Source organism: Psammomys obesus, unplaced genomic scaffold, assembly GCF_907164565.1.
Source record: "Psammomys obesus unplaced genomic scaffold, mPsaObe1.curated_primary_1811, whole genome shotgun sequence".
In the NCBI taxonomy this organism is placed as follows: domain Eukaryota; kingdom Metazoa; phylum Chordata; class Mammalia; order Rodentia; family Muridae; genus Psammomys; species Psammomys obesus.
The window spans coordinates 10,923,621-10,941,428 of record NW_026596101.1 but is presented as its reverse complement, the minus strand read 5'-3'; positions in this window follow the sequence as shown (position 1 = coordinate 10,941,428).

Sequence of the window (17,808 nt, the reverse complement as noted above, 5' to 3'; positions counted from 1 at the left end):
GGGTGCAAATACCTGAGTAATAATTTAAAAATGTTAATTTGCCTGAAGTTTATCTAGATAGTCAACAAACTTCAAGTAAACACCACCAACTCTAATATTCACTTGGAATTTCAAATGGCTGCAAGAAATGGTTACCAAGGGAGGGCCAACCCTGAAAGAATATTGGCGCCCAGCACTCCTATTCCACAGGCCAGAAACAAAGCCACAGGCATGAGTAAGCATTTTTGAGGAGAATGACTAGAATCAGCTAGAGACAGGAAGCTTGTAAGATACTGCATTTGGCCAGTGAATATGTTATACATGCTTGGGAATACCACACGAAACCCACTAACATAGAGCACTGTTTAAGGAGGTTCAGCAGGTTAATTCATTAGCTACAGGAGCCTGAAGATCCCAAGAACCCACTTAAACAGCTGGATGCAGTGGCAGCCATCAGTTACCCCATGGCTCCTGCATTGAAAGAGAGAGGAGGACAGAGGACTCACCTCAGAGGTCATGCGCTGGGTAATTGAGTATGAAGCTTTGCAGCAGAAACAAGAGGACCCTGTCAAAACAATCTCCATGCCCTCCAAATGAATTAATTAATCAGCAAATAAATGTAAAATAAATGAATACATCTTGTTTTCAATGTATTGTAGTTCATTTTAAGAATACACTGGATTTTGATGCCAACACAAGATTGATAACAAACCAAGGTCATGTTCTTTGAAAATGTAAAGATTTGATGAGCAGTGTTGACCTAAAGTGCTTTTCAAATACAGTTTTTACGAATGGAAATTTAGATTTAATTTTCCAACAAGTGTTAAAAAGGTTTTCCAGACAGTGGCTTTATAGCTTTACTCTTAGTGATATCCTGATAAATGATCCATTTCTGATAATTTATGTAAATACTGTTAAATATACAATACCATGAGCTTGCCTATCAAGTTAAAAGCGGTGTTTAAACGTTTAAAGTAGTTATAAAACAAAGCAAAGCAACAACAGCAACAAAACCCTGAGCAGATATAGGTTAAGGAGGAACAAGTCCACCAAGAGTTTCAGAAACATCCATGGCCTCACAGTCACAGGGCAGCAATACTTGTGTGAGGAATAATATTTGTCCCTACTCGAAACTGTTCAGTCAAATTTCAGTTTTACAGGAAGAAACACGTTTCTTTTAAATTTGGAAAATAACATTTCTTTGACGCAAATAGGTACCACACTGGGTGTCATGGCTCAGGTAAGAGGAAAAGGAGAGAAGGGACCATCATTGGGCCTGAATACCTATCAGTTAGAATGATAGGATTTTAGACAGCATTTGGATGGATGGCTGTTATACAATCTTTTAACGGTAGAAAACACTTCAATCAGTAATTGAAGTGTAAAATTCTGTTTAATATCTCATGTCATCTTTATTTTTCTATTAATGTGCTTTAATGTTGCCGATGATAGAAACTTTAGACACAAATTAATGGTTTATTTGTGGATTGGCCATGCTAGCAGAATCACTACCTGAATTAGTTTTGGACACAGCGATCTATTGGAGTTCAAAGGAATTCCTCATAGTGTGATTTACAGATCATTCTTTCCACAACATGGTTATTTACTTTGCTGGTGATAATAGTCTAAAATGAAAGATGTTTGGTGATGATTCAAATACATTTTCTGTTAATTTTATATATAGATTGAAATGCCTCATTAGTTGTCCTTCTCTGTCCAGGGGGTAGTCTGGAATGTGTTGGCTTCCAGACGAAGAAGAGAGGGACCCCGAGATCAGAGATTCCTTTTCTCTTGCGAACGGCCAGAGCACTCAGTGTAGGGTGGAAATGAATTTTACATGGGTTGTTACAGTTAGTTCTTTTTTTTTTCTTTTTTTTAACTTTATTATTATTATTATTAATTACACTTTATTCATTTTGTATCCCCCACAAGCCCCTCCCTCCTCCCCTCCCGATCCCACCCTTCCTCCCCTTTCTGCATGCATGCTCCTCCCCAAGTCCACTGATAGGGGAGGTCCTCCTCTCCTTCCTTCTGATCTTAGTCTATCAGATCACATCAGGAATGGCTGCATTGTCAGTTAGTTCTTTTTAAATGAGATTGCTGGTACGAAAAGACGCTGATGATGCCACAGCATTACAGCCCTTCGGTAAAGTTGCTGTATTAACATCAGGGGTCCAAGCAAAAACCGGTGTCTGGTCAGCTTGCAGCAGAACGACAGGCCTGACAAAGCGCAGGCCCAGCGAGCTGGAAGGCAGGTCCAGTGAGTCACAGGCCTGGTGGGTCAGAAGGTTGGTCCAGGCCAGGGGGATTGCCTCACCGGATGTCAACACTGAGCTTGTGGCAGTTGGGCAAGCTCAGGCATAGTCCCTGGGAGATGACCAGCAAATTTTCCAAGGAAGAGTGGAGTCTTCCCTTCCCTACAATAAAGGAAGTTTCAGGTGGTAGTGGTGAAAAACTGATGGTATCAGGCAGCATATTTATTTCCTGTGAAATCAGGGATTTATAAACCTTGGGCAGTGGGAGGGCTTCGAGGGTGAACATGCTTAATTTGCTGGGGCTAGAGATGCTAGGGATACTTGATTTACATGTAGTGGTACTTTATGTCATTTACATGTCCTACCATAAGAGAGAGAACATAATACCTAATTATCCTATGGGTTGTTGGGGAAAAATCTCCAGGTACAAGTGAAGGTCATTTGCTGAAACCTAAAATCTCCTTAGCATTGGGTGGAGTATTTTCAGGGATCTTCAGGGGCTTGCTCAGCAGGTTTCTTATCAGGAAAGGGTTGGCTTGTAATCTTTCCTGAGGGCTCTATGAAGCTCCTTATAGGATCTGGGATTCCCCAAATCAGGGGAAGAGACAACTCTGCTCAGAAAGGGAGTCCACTGTTGCAGACCAAGCTTAGAAGCTACCTGAAAATGTCAGACTTTGATCTTACCAGAAGACTCCCACAATAAGTATCATGTGTTCTGCAAAAATGAACAAAACAAACTTTTTTTTTTACAAAATGTTATTTTATACGTTCATTTAAATTTAAGTGAACAATTTACACCCAATATCTTAAAATGTTAGAAGAGTTTGCAACATTTTTGACATATTGGTGAAATATTTTCAACAAATAAATAAATAAATCTTGCCATGGCTCTTTTCTGAATTCTTATAATTTTAAGTATTGGGTTTAAAAGTTCCAGAAACGTTCTTTGCATAATGAATTCCTATCATCATCCCCATCAAACCCCTTTGCACATATCTTGAAAATCATTATAAAAGCAGTTCAAGCCATTGTGCAATATTTCTTCATTTTGTGAACCACAATCATTCATTATGGGCTCGTCTTGAATAAAATACAGATGTTCACCCAAACTGTTACTCTTCTCACTGATAGCATAAGTGACAGAGTTTGCTTTCGGCTGCTGCAGTTGAATTTTCAAATTTTAATTATTTTATTTACTTTGTTTTTCTATGTGTATATGTATGATGGTAGAGCATGAACATACTACATCACACTACGATTCTTCCACTGTGTGTTCAGGGATTGAACTCAGGTCACTGGGCTTCTGTGGCAAAAAGCGTCTCACTACTAAAATCTATACTCCTAAAGAAGCTAAACAAGGAGGAGGACCCTAAGGAAGTTGTTCAATTTGCACTCAGAAAGCAAATGTGATAAATATCTGAATTGGGAGAAAACAGGGACCAGGACAGGAGTCTACCACAGAGGGCTTCTGAAAGACTCTACCCAGCAGGGTATCAAAGGAGATGCTGAGGCTCATATACAAATTTTGGGCAGAGTGCAGGGAATCTTATGAAACAAGGGGGAGACAGAAAGACCCAGAGAGGACCAGAGGGATCAAAAAATCTGGACACAGGGATCTTTTCTGAGACTGATACTCCAACCAAGGACCATGCATGGAGATAAACTACACCCCTTGCTCAGATGTAGCCCATGGCATCTCAGTGTCCAAGTGTGTATTCCCTAGTAAGGGGAACAGGGGCTGTCTCTGACATAAACTCAGTGGCTAGCTTTTTGATCAACTCCCCCTGGGGGGAGTGCAGCTATACCAGGCCACAGAGGAAGACAATGCAGCCAGTCCTGATGAGACCTGATAGGCTAGGATCAGAGAAGAAGAGGAAGACCTCCCCTATCAGTGGAGTGAGAGAGGGGCATGGGAGGAGATGATGGAGGGAAGGTGGGTTTGGGAGTGGATGATGGAGGGAATGAGAGAGTGGGCAACAGCTGGGATACAAAGTGAATAAATTATAAGAATAAAATTTAATTAAAAGAAAAAAATCAGCATCTCATTGGAGCTGCTTGCTTGCTTGCATGCTGGCTGGCTTGTTTTGTTTTTTTTTTTTTTGTTTGATTGCTTGTTTGTTTCCTTCCTTCCTATATTCCTTCCTTCAATTTGTCTGTTTATTCTTTTATTCATTTGTGTATCTTTAAAAGTTTATTGAGAGAGACTCTCAATCTATAATACAAGCTTGCTTTGAATTTATTATACTTTGTAGTCCAGTCTGGCCTCTAATTCACAGTTACTCTCTGTTCTCTAGTGTTAGGAGTTTAGGTGTGAGCCTCATTAGGCTACAGCAGTTTTAAATATTCTGGTATTCCCAACATTCTAATGATTGTTTCTTCTAAAAACCTGATTTAATTTTATGATCCACCATCAGGTCACTCAGTGATCGCTAGCTGATTTTTCTCTCTCATTTTGCCTATCCTTTCTCGGAAAGTTCTCTATTGCTGCTTCTGTATTCTGAATTAATATTCCTGACATGTACTATACCTCACTCCTCAAAATTAAAACATTAACTCTGGTCCAGTACTGATAACAGGTAATTATCCTGGATTTTATTCCTGAACCTCTGGATATGTAGTTTATTTTCTCTATGTGTCTCTCTGTCTCTGTCTCTCTGTGTGTGTCTCTATTTCTGTCTCTCTCTCTCTGGTCCCACTCTCCTCCCTCAAATTAATTCAATTAACTTCATGATATATTTGCATTTAGTTATAATGAGCATCTCATCCTCCTTTTGTATTTTTAAAGGAAACTTCAGCAAGTCTGCATTTTCAGCGAAGTACATCAGTAAAGCAGCTATATTGCCTCTCTCGAAATGAACTGCTGGCATATTTGAGTTCCTGAATCAATTCTGGTTTCTCAGCAAGGCACAAAAATGTATGCTTCAGCCATATTCCAGAGAGCAAATATTAAATAAACCCCATTTTGAGAAGGCAGCTTGCAACAAAATACAAACAAAGTGGAACAAACCTTTCACTCATGTAAACTCCCAGCAGTCACCTCTTGAGCAAATGTTTGGGCAAAGGAGAGGTTTGTTCCATTTGAAGGAATTGGCCTACTGCCCGAGCTAGCAGAGCAAGTCACAAAGGAATTGAATGCTGCCTCTGGCTGACATATCAAAGCATTAAATGAAAAAAGAAACAGCTTAATCAACCTTAGCTGAACCCTTCTCTAGACACTGAAATAATTCATCTATTAACTGGGCCATCCAACACCTAAGTATATTTCCTGAGCGAAAGCTATGTGTCATGGGTAGCAGCCAAGTGCTGAATTATGGATGGAAGAGAGTTGACAGGTGAGGTAGTCAGCTTTCCATCACCATAACAAAATACCTTAGGTAATCAATTTGTAAAGAGGTTCATTTTGCCTATACTTCTGAAGAACCCAGTCAAATACTGTCATCATTTTCCCACTCCTCATTTCATGGAGCCCATTTAGCTCCCCTAAGGACACATTATTATCCAACAGCATCAAGCTAATGACATTGGAGTTTCGGTGTAATTCAAAATACACACTATATAGCAGTATGTACATTAAGCACTCAGGCTCTTTCCAGCCTTCTATCATAGGATTTCAGTCACTTCTACATTCATTAGGCAATTCTGGACTCAAATAGATCTGAGGTAGTTCTTCTTAAAAAGCCTCCTCCTCCCCCCAGCATTACTTTTCTGCTTTTGACATTGCTTCTCATCTTTAGAGGTTTTCATCTCTCTTGTGCAAAAGACCTAACAAGCAAGATAAGAACCAGTAGGCATATTAAATAATGGTGTCTGAAGGTAACACATGTCTAGAATCATCTATATTTTTAGTGTAAGCCTGAAGGCATGAAATGGCAATCAAATTACGAGATTTCATCAAGGTAGTCGTCATCTTCAATGGGAATGCTGCAGGTTAATTCTTTAAGCCAATTATAATCAAACTCAAACCCCAAATTCCTTGAATTCCAATGTCATGAAGCTGATTTTTTTTTCATAATTTCTTTTGTTCCATTAACTCTAGCTTTACTTGATGCCAGATTCCACTGGATGAAGATCTTGTTACTATGAATGTTACCTAGTGTGAAGAGATAATAGAAAAATAGGGTATAAAATACAAAAAAAAAAAAAAAATGTTCCAAAAGAGTTAAACTCTTTGAACTTAAAGTAGGAGTTCAGGACTGCTTAAAATTAGGTCTTAGCTGCTTATGTGATAAAAGAAGAAACTGGGGAAATAGTTTCTGTTCTAAGTGTTCGTAATTCTCTATGCTCATGTGAATATGTGCATTTGCAGGTAGGAATGTGTGTGCATAGTCATGCAAAGGCCAAAGGTCAACTTTGGTGTCACTTTTGAAGATAAGACCATCTCATTCTTTTTATACATTGATGAGTTTTGTCTTTGAGACCCCACCCATACTGATTAAGCTGATTGGCTGACAATTAGTCCAGAGATCCACCTCTACCTACCTATGTCTCCAGTGCTGGTTCACAAGGATGTGCACTTGAGCAGAGCTTCTACATAGGTGTGGAGATTGCACTTGTCATATGTTTTTGTGGCAAACACTTTACTAAGTGAGCTATGTCCCCATCCCCATTTTCTGTTTTAAAAGTGATCACTCATTCTCTTAAAAAAGCAAGGAATTATCACCCCATTTACCCTTCTGGTACTATTTGTTTCTACAGTTTTCTTTTATGTATTTTCCTTGTTTTTTTTTTAAATTGTTTATTTTATTATCTTTTATTTATGTATTACAATTCATTAACTTTGTATCGTGGTTTTAACTCCCTTCTTTTCCTCCCAGTTCCACCCACCCTCTGTCTTCTCCCCCTATGCCCTTTCCCTAGTACCCTGATAGGAGAGGTGCTCCTCACCTTCCATCTGACCCTAGCCTCTCAGGTCTCAATAGGACTTGCTTCATCATCATCCTCTGTGGCCTGGCAAGGCTGCACCCCCAAGGTTGAACTGATCAAAGAGCCTGTCGCTGAATTCATGTCAGAGAAAGTTCCTGCTCCTCTTATTAGGGAACCCACTTGGAAACTGAGCAGGAGGTCTAGGTCCTATCCATGCATGGCCCTTGATTGGAGTATCAGTCTCTGCACCACCCCCCAGGCCCACATTTTTTGCTTTGTTGGTCTCCTTGTGGAGTTCCACTCCTCTCCAGGTATTTCTATCTCCCTCTTCTTCCATAAGGTTTCATGCACTCTGCAATGACTTTAAAAAAAAAAAAAAGACACTTGTTTTTTCTAGTCTGGGACGTCAGAAGTCAAGAAGTATTTTCACTCTGGTTGGGGCAGAGCTCATTTCTTTGCCTATTCTAGGTTCGACAGTGTCTCTCTTGCCTTGTGTCTCTTCTCAGCTTTCCACATCAAGATTCAACAGGATTCCATAGCTTCAGTGTGACACTGCCTTTATCTTCTACCATCAATATTTTCTGGGGCTTTATTTTTTTTTCACTTTATTCAATTGACGTAATTGTGTTAAATACAGTAACTATGAACTGTACCTTCCTAACATGTTTTATATGTCAGTATGATATTATTGATTAAAGTTGTAATGTTTTACAGAATATTTGAATAACATGCATCTTAACTGACTGAATATTGCTACCATTTAGTAACAACTTCCCATTTGTCTAACACATCAATCCCTGGAAAACATCATCTCACTGTTTGAGTCTATGTATTTAGCTATTTAAGTACCATACTATATCTGTCTGTGACTTTCCTGTTTCAGACTGTCCTGGTTCATTCAGATTTTACAAATTTCTGAGTTTTCCGCTTTACTGATGAGTTGTGTGTGTATACAACTGTGTGTATCATATTTTTCTTGTCCTTCCATCTACTCATGCAAATATAGCATGTTTTTCTTACTTGTTTACTTTACAAACTGGATTTCCTAATTCATCTTCGAGGTTTTGATTTCAATTCTTTTTCTGGATTTTTTTATTCTTAAATTTTGTGTCAGCATTTTGCACAAAGGGAAACAACATTTTGCATTCTTACCAACAATATATAAGAATGACAAATTCTCTGTACCTTCTTTAACACTTGGGTTTTCTTATGGCTTTTCTTGTTGTTTGTTTGTTGGTGTGTGTGTGTGTGTGTGTGTGTGTGTGTGTGTGTGTGTGTGTGTTTGGTTGGGCCCCAGGGTTTTGATGATAGCTATATTCTGATGTTTTTATGCTATTGATATACTTTTATGATACACTGATGTCATACTTTGATTAAAATCAGGTTAGTGTCTTCAGCTTTGTTCTTATGGGCCAAGATTAATTTAGACATTTGTGGTCTTTTGTAGATCAATATGAGCTTTAAAACACATTTTTTTTTCATTTATAAAGCAGACTTTGTAGGAATATTATTTTCATTCCATTCGGGTTGTACATCATCTTGGGAAGTCTAGGTATTTGAACAATGTGAAGTCTTCCAGAAACTGAACACAAGGTAATCTTTCATAACTTTTCTTCTTTCTCTGATTAATGTTTTCTAATTTTTAACTATAATTATTTCACCCGGTGTGATGGCTATTCGCAGTTGTCAACTTGGTTATATCTGTAATTAACTAAAATCCAAATGGGTGAGTACAAGTGTGAGAGATTTTTCTTGATTGAATTATTTGAAGTGGGAAGACTCGCTTTAAATCTATATCTTTGAGGCAAGAAGTCCCCCCTTCAATCTGGGCCACACAGTCTAGTGGCTGACTACATAATGAAAATGAAGGAAACACTTTGTCTTTGCCTGTTTTTCCTCATTCTCAACGGCAAGTTTATTCTTTCTTCACTTGTATTAGAGCCTCCTTCTTTGGGGTTTTGAAACATACTGAAGACCTGCTGAGACATGTAGCCTCTCCCATTGAACAACTACTGGATATTTGAACTTTCCATGCTTAAGCAGCCATTAGTGGATTAGTTGATCTACAGCTTGTTAGTCATTCTAATATAGATAGATAGATAGATAGATAGATAGATAGATAGATAGATAGATAGATATAGATATCCCTTTGTGTGTGTGTGTGTGTGTGTGTGTGTATAAAATTTTAGTTTTGTGACTTTTGTACATGGAATTACTTTCCAACTTCTCTTCTTGCTAGTTTACTCTTGTGCTTAGAAGTATCATTGATGTTTGCATATTGCTTTTTAAAAGATTTATTTTATTTTATTTTTCTGTATGTACACTGTAAACACACACATGTGTGTTCCAGTGTGTGACTGCAGAGGCCAGAAGAAGGTAATGGATCTCTTTGGAATTCTGAACTGATAGGTGTGGGCTCTGGGCTCTGGTTTTCTGAAAGAGCAGCAACCACTGTTAATTATTAAGCTAACGCTTCAGCCCCTATAATGACTTTTTCAATTTTTGAAACATTACTGAATTTCTTCATTTGTTCTAAGAGATTTTTTGGTGGAGTATTTAAGGGGTGCTGTATGTGAGATGATATTGTAAATCACCCAATGGACACTTTTCCATTTCATCTTTACTTGAATATCTCAGTTTCTTGTTCTACATAAAACCGGTAAAGCTTTGTGGAAGGAAAACAAAAAGAATGAATTGCCCTACCATCTAACTTATTCTAGAAGGAAACCTTGTAGTTTTTACTGCATTATATTGTGAGCTGCCTTTTCAGTTATTATCTTTATTACGTTGAGGTGATATTCTTGCATTTTAGTTTCTTTACAGTTTTTTCTTATGAGAAGTTGGATAGCTTGTCTGATTCTCTACTTTCATCTAATAACACTATATAGTTTTTATCTTTTATTCTGATAATGTGTTGTTTCACATAAAATTTTTTAGATGTGTGAATGCATTCTCAAAACCTAATGACATTCTACTGGTTATGGTCCATGATCTTTTTAATGTGATGTTGAATTTAATTTGCTAATTTTTTAAAAAAATTTTCCATTTATTTCATCAGAGATATAGTTTTTTTTTCCCTCTATGGCATTTATTGTAGTTACTTTATATTGCTGTGTTAAAACACCAAGACAATGACAACTTCTAAAGGGAAGCGTTTTATGTGGCTTATGATTTCATAGGGTCCTTTATGACAGTGAAAAAGAGCAGCTGAGGACTTACATCTTGTTCCAAAACCATGAGGCAGAGAAAAAAAGCACAATAAGTCCAGTGAATCTTAGAGCCTGCCCCCAGTGACACACTTTCTTTTTTAACAATGCTATATCTTCTAATTCTTCATGAACAGTTCCGTCATTGGAGGACCAAATATTCAAACACAATTCACCACTGCATCTTGTGTGTGTGTGTGTGTGTAATTGGTGTTGAGGAAAGTTCTCATTATGTAGCTCAGGCTGCCTTTGAACTTGAAATCCTCCTGCTTCCAGCTTCAGAGTGGCACATAAATACTATTTTCAAAGAGTTTAGTTTTTTTAAGTTTCTTAAAACAGTTTTTTGAACAACTGGCATTCGTTTTTCTCTAGATGTTCAGTAGAAGTACACCATGGAAGCCATCTTTCTTAGTTAGGGTTTTCATTGCCATGAAGAGACACATTACCATGACAACTGTTATAAAGTAACGTATCTTTCCTCATCAAGATGCTTGACTTAATTATATCAGAAAAGTCTCCGAATTACAAAGCAGTATTTACAGGTTCAAGAAACCAATAAGTGAATAAATTCTGAGCTCTTTTCAACTTTATACACTGTACTGTACCACTTTCTTTAAAGATTATACTCATCACAGGTGACATAAATCCAGCTATAGTTTCCCCAACTTCAAAAAAGAGTGGATTATAAGCATGTAGGAATCTGCAAGCACTGAAGGCTATAGGAGGAAGGACAGCTGAGTGCAGATGGAACCTAAAGCAAACAAAACCATGCCCTGCCATCAATTTCTCTGTTTCCCACACATTCATCTCGACTTCCTGTATATATCTCTTCCTCAATACTATTTCTGTTCTCATTTTTCTCTTCTAGTTGATCTATATCATCTCTATATGTTGGTTCTGTCCATTTCTCTGACCCACAGGTGAAGAATCTAAATCAGTAATATTCTCCAAAGTCTTGTCACTTGGGGGCTAGACTGTCAAGTAGTGAATGATCTTTGAGAAAGTGAGTGGTTCCTTGGGGGTGTGACCTCGTCAGTTAGAGTAACCCTTTTATTGGTTTCATAAACGATGGCATTGTTGGTGGGTGGAATAGGAGCCAGAAAATAGCCAGAGCAAGTCCTTGGCATCTTTCTCCTTTACGACTATCATAATGAAAAAAAAAAAATCTACTCACCTATCATCTTCTGCTGTGATGTTATGCCTCACTGTGGTCTCGAGCAATGGAGCCATCCAGCCATGGACTAAAAGTCCTGAAAGTATGACTCCAGATATGTTGTTTCTCCCAGCATATATTCATCATAGAGATGAAAAACTAATACATCTATGTTTCTGAGACGTGATAGATGTGCTTGCTAAAAAAACATGTATCTCTGAACCAAGAAGATACTGTTCACTGTAAATCAAGTGTCTTGGTCTTCTCTCCCTAGCCCTGAAATGGTGTCATTTAATAAATTTGGTTACCCTTTAGCATTTGCGTTAAGAGTAGCAATAAGTAGAGGTACAGAAACATAGTTACTAGGCAAACTCCTCACTTTGTGTCTTTAGCATATTGATTTAAAAAAAAAAGCTTCTTTGTGTACATAAGGTATAGGAAAAAAATACTTAATTAGTATATGAGATTACTACCAAAATGGGCATTATCTTTTCCAGTAGATGAAAATGTTTAAACACAAAAATAAGTGCTACATTATTTATAATAGTTCACCAAGAAGAATAGCCATGTTTATGCTTTGTTATGTTGTTTATAAGAAAATGTGATTTACCCTAGCCTAGAACATTCAGAGTTTGATAATTTCCATCCAATTGTATCTTGTTTTCAAGTTTAAAAGAAATAAGAAAAGTATACTCTCCTTATATTTGGTATTTAAAAATCCTAACTCTTCCATAACATACCCAATATTATTTGATACTAAATATACTATTTAAACTGTTATTTTTCAATGGGTTAAGTGGTTTGTTTATAATATAGGTTAGTAAACAGTAAGAATTAAACACTGATTAAAATTTTAATTTGTTCTGATGACAGTGTCCTCTACTTTACAGAAGCTTTTCAGTTTCATGAGGTCCCATTTATTGATTGTTGCTCTTAGAGCCTGTGATATTGGTGTTCTGTTCAGGAAATTTTCTCCTGTGCTAATGAGTTCTAGGGTCTCCTCCACTTTTTCTTCTAAAAGATTTGTTGGTTCTGGTTTAAGTCTTTGGTCCACTTGGATTTTAGTTTTGTACAAGGTGATAACTATGGCTCTATTTGCATTTTTCTACATGCAGACATCCAGTTAGACCAGCATTGTTTGTTGAAGAGGCTATTTTTTTTTCCATTATATGGTTTTGGCTTCTTTGTGAAAAATCAAGTATCTGTAGGTATGTGGGTTTATTTCTAGGCCTTGTATTCCATTGATCCACCATTCTGTTTCTATGACAAACCATACCATTTTTATTACTATTGCTCTGTAGTACAGCTTGAGATCAGGGATGGAAACACCTCCAGATGATCTGTTGTTGTACAGGATTGTTTTAGCAGTTCTGTTTTTTTTTTTTTTAATTTTATTTTTCCATATAAAGTTGAGAATTGTTCTTTCAAGTTCTGTAAGGAATTGTGTTGGTATTTTGATGGGAATTGCAATGAATCTGTAGAAAGCTTTTGACAGAATGGCCATTTTCACTATGTTAATCCTGCCAAGCCATGAGCATGGGAGATCTTTCTATCTTCTGCTATCTTCTTAAATTTCTTTCTTCAGAGACTTGAAGTTTTTTTCAAACAGGTCTTTCACATGCTTGTTTAGAGTCACACTAAGGTACTTTACGTTATTTGTGGCTATAGTGAAGGGTGTAGTTTTCTTAATTTCTACCTCAGCCTTTTTGTCTTTCATATACTGGAGGGCTGCTGAGTTTTTGAGTGAATTTTGTATTCAGTCACATTGCTGAAGGAGTTTTCTGGTTGAATTTCGGGGGTCACACATGTATACTATCATATCATCTAATAATAGTGATACTTTGACCTCTTCCTTTCTGATTTATATCCCCTTGATCTCCTTTAGTTTTCTTATTGTTCTAGCTAGGACTTCAAGTACTATCTTGAAGAGATACAGAGAGAGTGGGTAACCTTGCTTTGTCCCTGATTTCAGTGGGATTAATTTAAGTTTCATACTCTCACCAATCCTATTTCTGACAGAGGGTTAATATCCAGTCTATATAAAGAACTCCAGAAGTTAAAAAGAGAGAGAAAGAATTGATCATGTATGAATATTATGGAAAATCTTTAATATTAGCCATGTGATTTGTTTTCAGTGGGTTTTTTTTTGCTTGCTTCCTTCTGATTCCTAAGTCTTCTGAACGAATTTTGTGAAATTGCCCCATTTTCCTTATCTTTGCTTTAAATGTGTATTTGATTTCATCACTTAAAGGATTTAGACATGAAGCTTTTTGTTGTTATTATTTTCAGAAGAAAGCATTTTGCCCAAACAATTTATAAAACAGGCATAAAATGTTTTAGAATTTTGCTTGTTTCTTTTTGTTTTATGTGAATTTTGATACATTGTAACTCAGTAAGTTTCCTTGCTTTAAGGCCATCAAAGGAAGATGTCTTTATTTTCTTTCAATGCAGAATCTGTATTTATATGTTTTACTAATTACTCTTAGAAATATTTATGTAATGGTGGGATCTAGAAAAGATCATCCTGAGTGAAATATCCCAGAAGGAGAAAGACAAACATGGTATATACTCACTTATATAGACCTATAAGATATGAGAAGCATAATGTAATCTGTACACCTAAAAATGATAATCAAGAGAGCGGACATGGGGTAAGATGATCAATCCTTGTTTAGAATGACAGATGGGATGTGCATTGAACGTATGACAGGAGTCGAATGAGCGCATTGGAAAGACTCTAACTAGCAGTGTTTTCAAAGCAAAGACTCATGACCAAACCTTTGGCAGAGTACAGAGAATCATAAGAAAGAAGGGGAGTTAGTCTGATGAGGAAAGGATAGGAGCTCCACAAGGACCAAATATATCTGGGCACAGGGTCTTCTCTGAGACTGACATTCAACCAAGGACCATGTATGGATATAACCTAGAACCTCTGCTCAGATGTAGCCTGTGGTAGCTCAGTAACCAATTGGTTTCCCATAGTGAGGGGAACAAGGACTATTTCTAACAGGAACTCAATGACTGGCTCTTTGGCCTCCCCACCCCCCAAGGGAGGAGCAGTATTGTTAGGCCACAGAGGAGAGCTTTGCAGCCAGTCCTGAGGATACCTGATAAAACAGGATCAGATGAATGGGGAGGAGGTCCCCCCTATCAGTGGACTTGGAAAGGGTCACAGTGGAGATGAGGGAGGGAGGGAGGGAGGAGATGGGAGGGAATGAGGGATCGGGACACGGCTGGGATACAGAGTTAATAAAATGTAACTGATAAGAAAAAAATAAAATTAAAAAAAGAAAGAAATAGTTATGTAATGTATTAATAACTAAAACCACTTTTCTGGTTTTACTCATTTCTACTACTTTTTTATATTTGTAATTGAATTTAGAAGCACAAGCTAACATAATCTGAGCTGGCTAGGATTTCTGTATTTCCAAACTTTAAGTTGAGTACAAATTACAACCAGGAAGACATTTTTCCATAACCATGTCCTCTTTTGTAGCTCAGCATCTTTTTTCAGTAACTTCAACTTCCTGTAAGGACTAGAGGAATCACATCATCATAAAACTAAAACTAACCTTTTTTTTTTCTCATTGAATGGCATGGCAATTTGACACTTCAAGGAGAAGAAAGTATATTTACTAACTTAAAATGTATGAGAATATTTCACCCTATTTGCTTATTGAAAATAATACATTCGTAGAAATTTTTCCATCAGAAATTGCAGATACAATTCGTAATGAAAAAGAATGAATCATACAATGACAGTGTTATTAATGGTCTGACCATGAGGCTTTTATTCTGCAATTTTTGTACTGAATTTACTTTATAGAATTACCTTATTTTCTTCTTCTTTTATTTTTCTTTTATTAATAGCTAAACTTAACTGAACCTAATAATAGTGTTTGGTGTAACTAACTCACTAGGGTTTAATGCTTAGACCAATGATGGGGTCACTCTATGGTTATATAGGAATTATTTATACATATATACACATAAGCATTACTTGAGTTATATTTGCCTTATTTGGTATGCCACTGTTTTTTGTTGTTGTTGCTACTGCTGCTGTTGATGATGATTTAAAATTTTCCTGCTTCTTTTTCCTTGACTCATGAACTCAGAAGAGGTTCCCTTAATTTTGCTATATTTGCTATATCAAATGGTTTTCTCTATTAATTTGTAAATTTATATTTTCACAGTCTGGTAGCACCTTGTCTAATAATTCAAAGCTTGTGAAGGTACTGAAACCTGTCCTCTGTCCTACTATCACCTGGTTTAAAGTTAATATTCTATGTGAACTTGAACATGTTATGGATTCTACTATAATTCTGTGGTATATTCTAAAATTATTAAATAATAGTAAATTACAAAAACAACAAATGAAGTAATCCAATTGAAAATCGGGTACAGAGCTAAACAGAGAATTCTCAATAAAGGAATATCGAATGGCAGAGAAACGCTTAAGGAAATGTTCAACATCCTTAGTCATCATGGAAATGCATATCAAAATGACCCTGAAATTTCACTTTACACCCATCAGATTGGCTAAGATCAAAAACTCAAGTGACAACATATGCTGTAGAGGATGTGGCGAAAGGGGGTCCTTCCTCCATTGCTGTTGGGAATGTAAACTTGTACAATCACTTTGGAAATCAATCTGGCACTTTCTCAGAAAATTAGGAATAGTGCTACCTCAAGATCCAGCTATACCACTCCTAGGCATATATCCAAAATATGCTCAGCTATAAAACAAGGACATTTACTCAGCCATGTTCTTAACAGCTTTATTCGTAATAGACAGAATCTAGAAACAACCCAGATGTCCCTTAACTGAAGATTAGATACAGAAATTGTGGTACATTTACACAATGGAATACTACTCAGCAATTAAAAACAAGGAAATCATGAAATTTGCAGGTAAAGGTGGGATCTTGAAAAGATCATTCTGAGTGAGGTATCTCAGAAGCAGAAAGACACACAAGGTATATACTCACTTATAAGTGGATATTAGACATATAATATAGAATAAACATACTAAAATCTGTGCACCTAAAGAAGTTAAGCAAGAAGGAGGACCCTGAAAGGCAAACCCGACAGACATCAGAAGAAGGAGATAAAACAGAACAGGACAGGAGCCTCCCACAGAAGGCCTCTGAAAGACTCTACTCAGAAGGGTATCAAAGCAGATGCTGAGGCTCATAGTCAAACTTTGGGCAGAGTGCAGGGAATTGTATGAAAGTATGGGGAGATGAAAGAACTAGAGTGGTCAGGAGCACCTCAAAGAGAGCGACAGAACCAAAAAATCTGGGCCCTGGTGTCTTTTCTGAGACTGATACTCCAACCAAGAACCATTCATGGAGATATCCTAGAACCCCTACACAGATGTAGTCCATGTCAGTTCAGTCTCCAAGTGGGATTCTTTAATAAGGTGAACAGGGACTCTCTCTGACATGAACTCAGTGGCTGGCTTTTTGATCTCCTCCCCCTGAGGAGGGAGCAGCCTTACCAGGACACAGAGGAAAACAATGCAGGCACTCCTGATGAAACCCAATAGACTATGATTAGATAGAAGGGGAGGAGGACCTCCACTACCAGTGGACTGAGGGAGGGGCATGAGAAGAGTAGCAGGAGGGAAAGTGAGATTGAGAGATGGTGAGGGAGGGGGCTACAGCTGTAATACAAAGTGGATAAATTGTAAATAATTTAAAAAATAAATTAATTTTAAAAATAATTTAATTTAAGCCTTAGTAATGGAAATATCCACCTGTAGTTATTGGTAGAAAGTATTGTTTAAGAATGAGGCTCCTAGCTGTTGAGATATGCAGGTATCATCCCAAGAGACCCTGAGTTCTTGATAAAACCCAGGTCCACCTGCTTGATTAGACTGGTAATTCCTTGTTTTATCTTTCCAGTGGGGTTTGTTCAACACTTTTGTTATTGTTATGAGAGAAAGTCATACTGTTCATATTGTCAGTGGTATGAGAGCAAAACAGAGCATGGGGAGTAGAAAGATGTAGCCAGTGTCTTGGGTACTATTCTGAAAAGATGATGTAGATAGTATTTTATTAACAGTTTTAAATTACATGCTTTTATTCAAGGGAAATTTAAAAATACCATGGAGGTATTTTTTTTTTTCAAAACACATATCAATATAAGCCACATTGCTGGATACTAATGTTTCCCTTTGCATTCTTCGTACCTCATGCACACAGGAGAGATAATCGCACAAGTTTCAGACCAAACTTTATTCCCGACTAGCTCAAATACTTTAGCCCCCAAATGCTTGTGGAGAATATAAAATTATGAGAATTAAAATGACTAGGAGTTATAAAAACTTATCCTCCAGATTTGAAAGTAT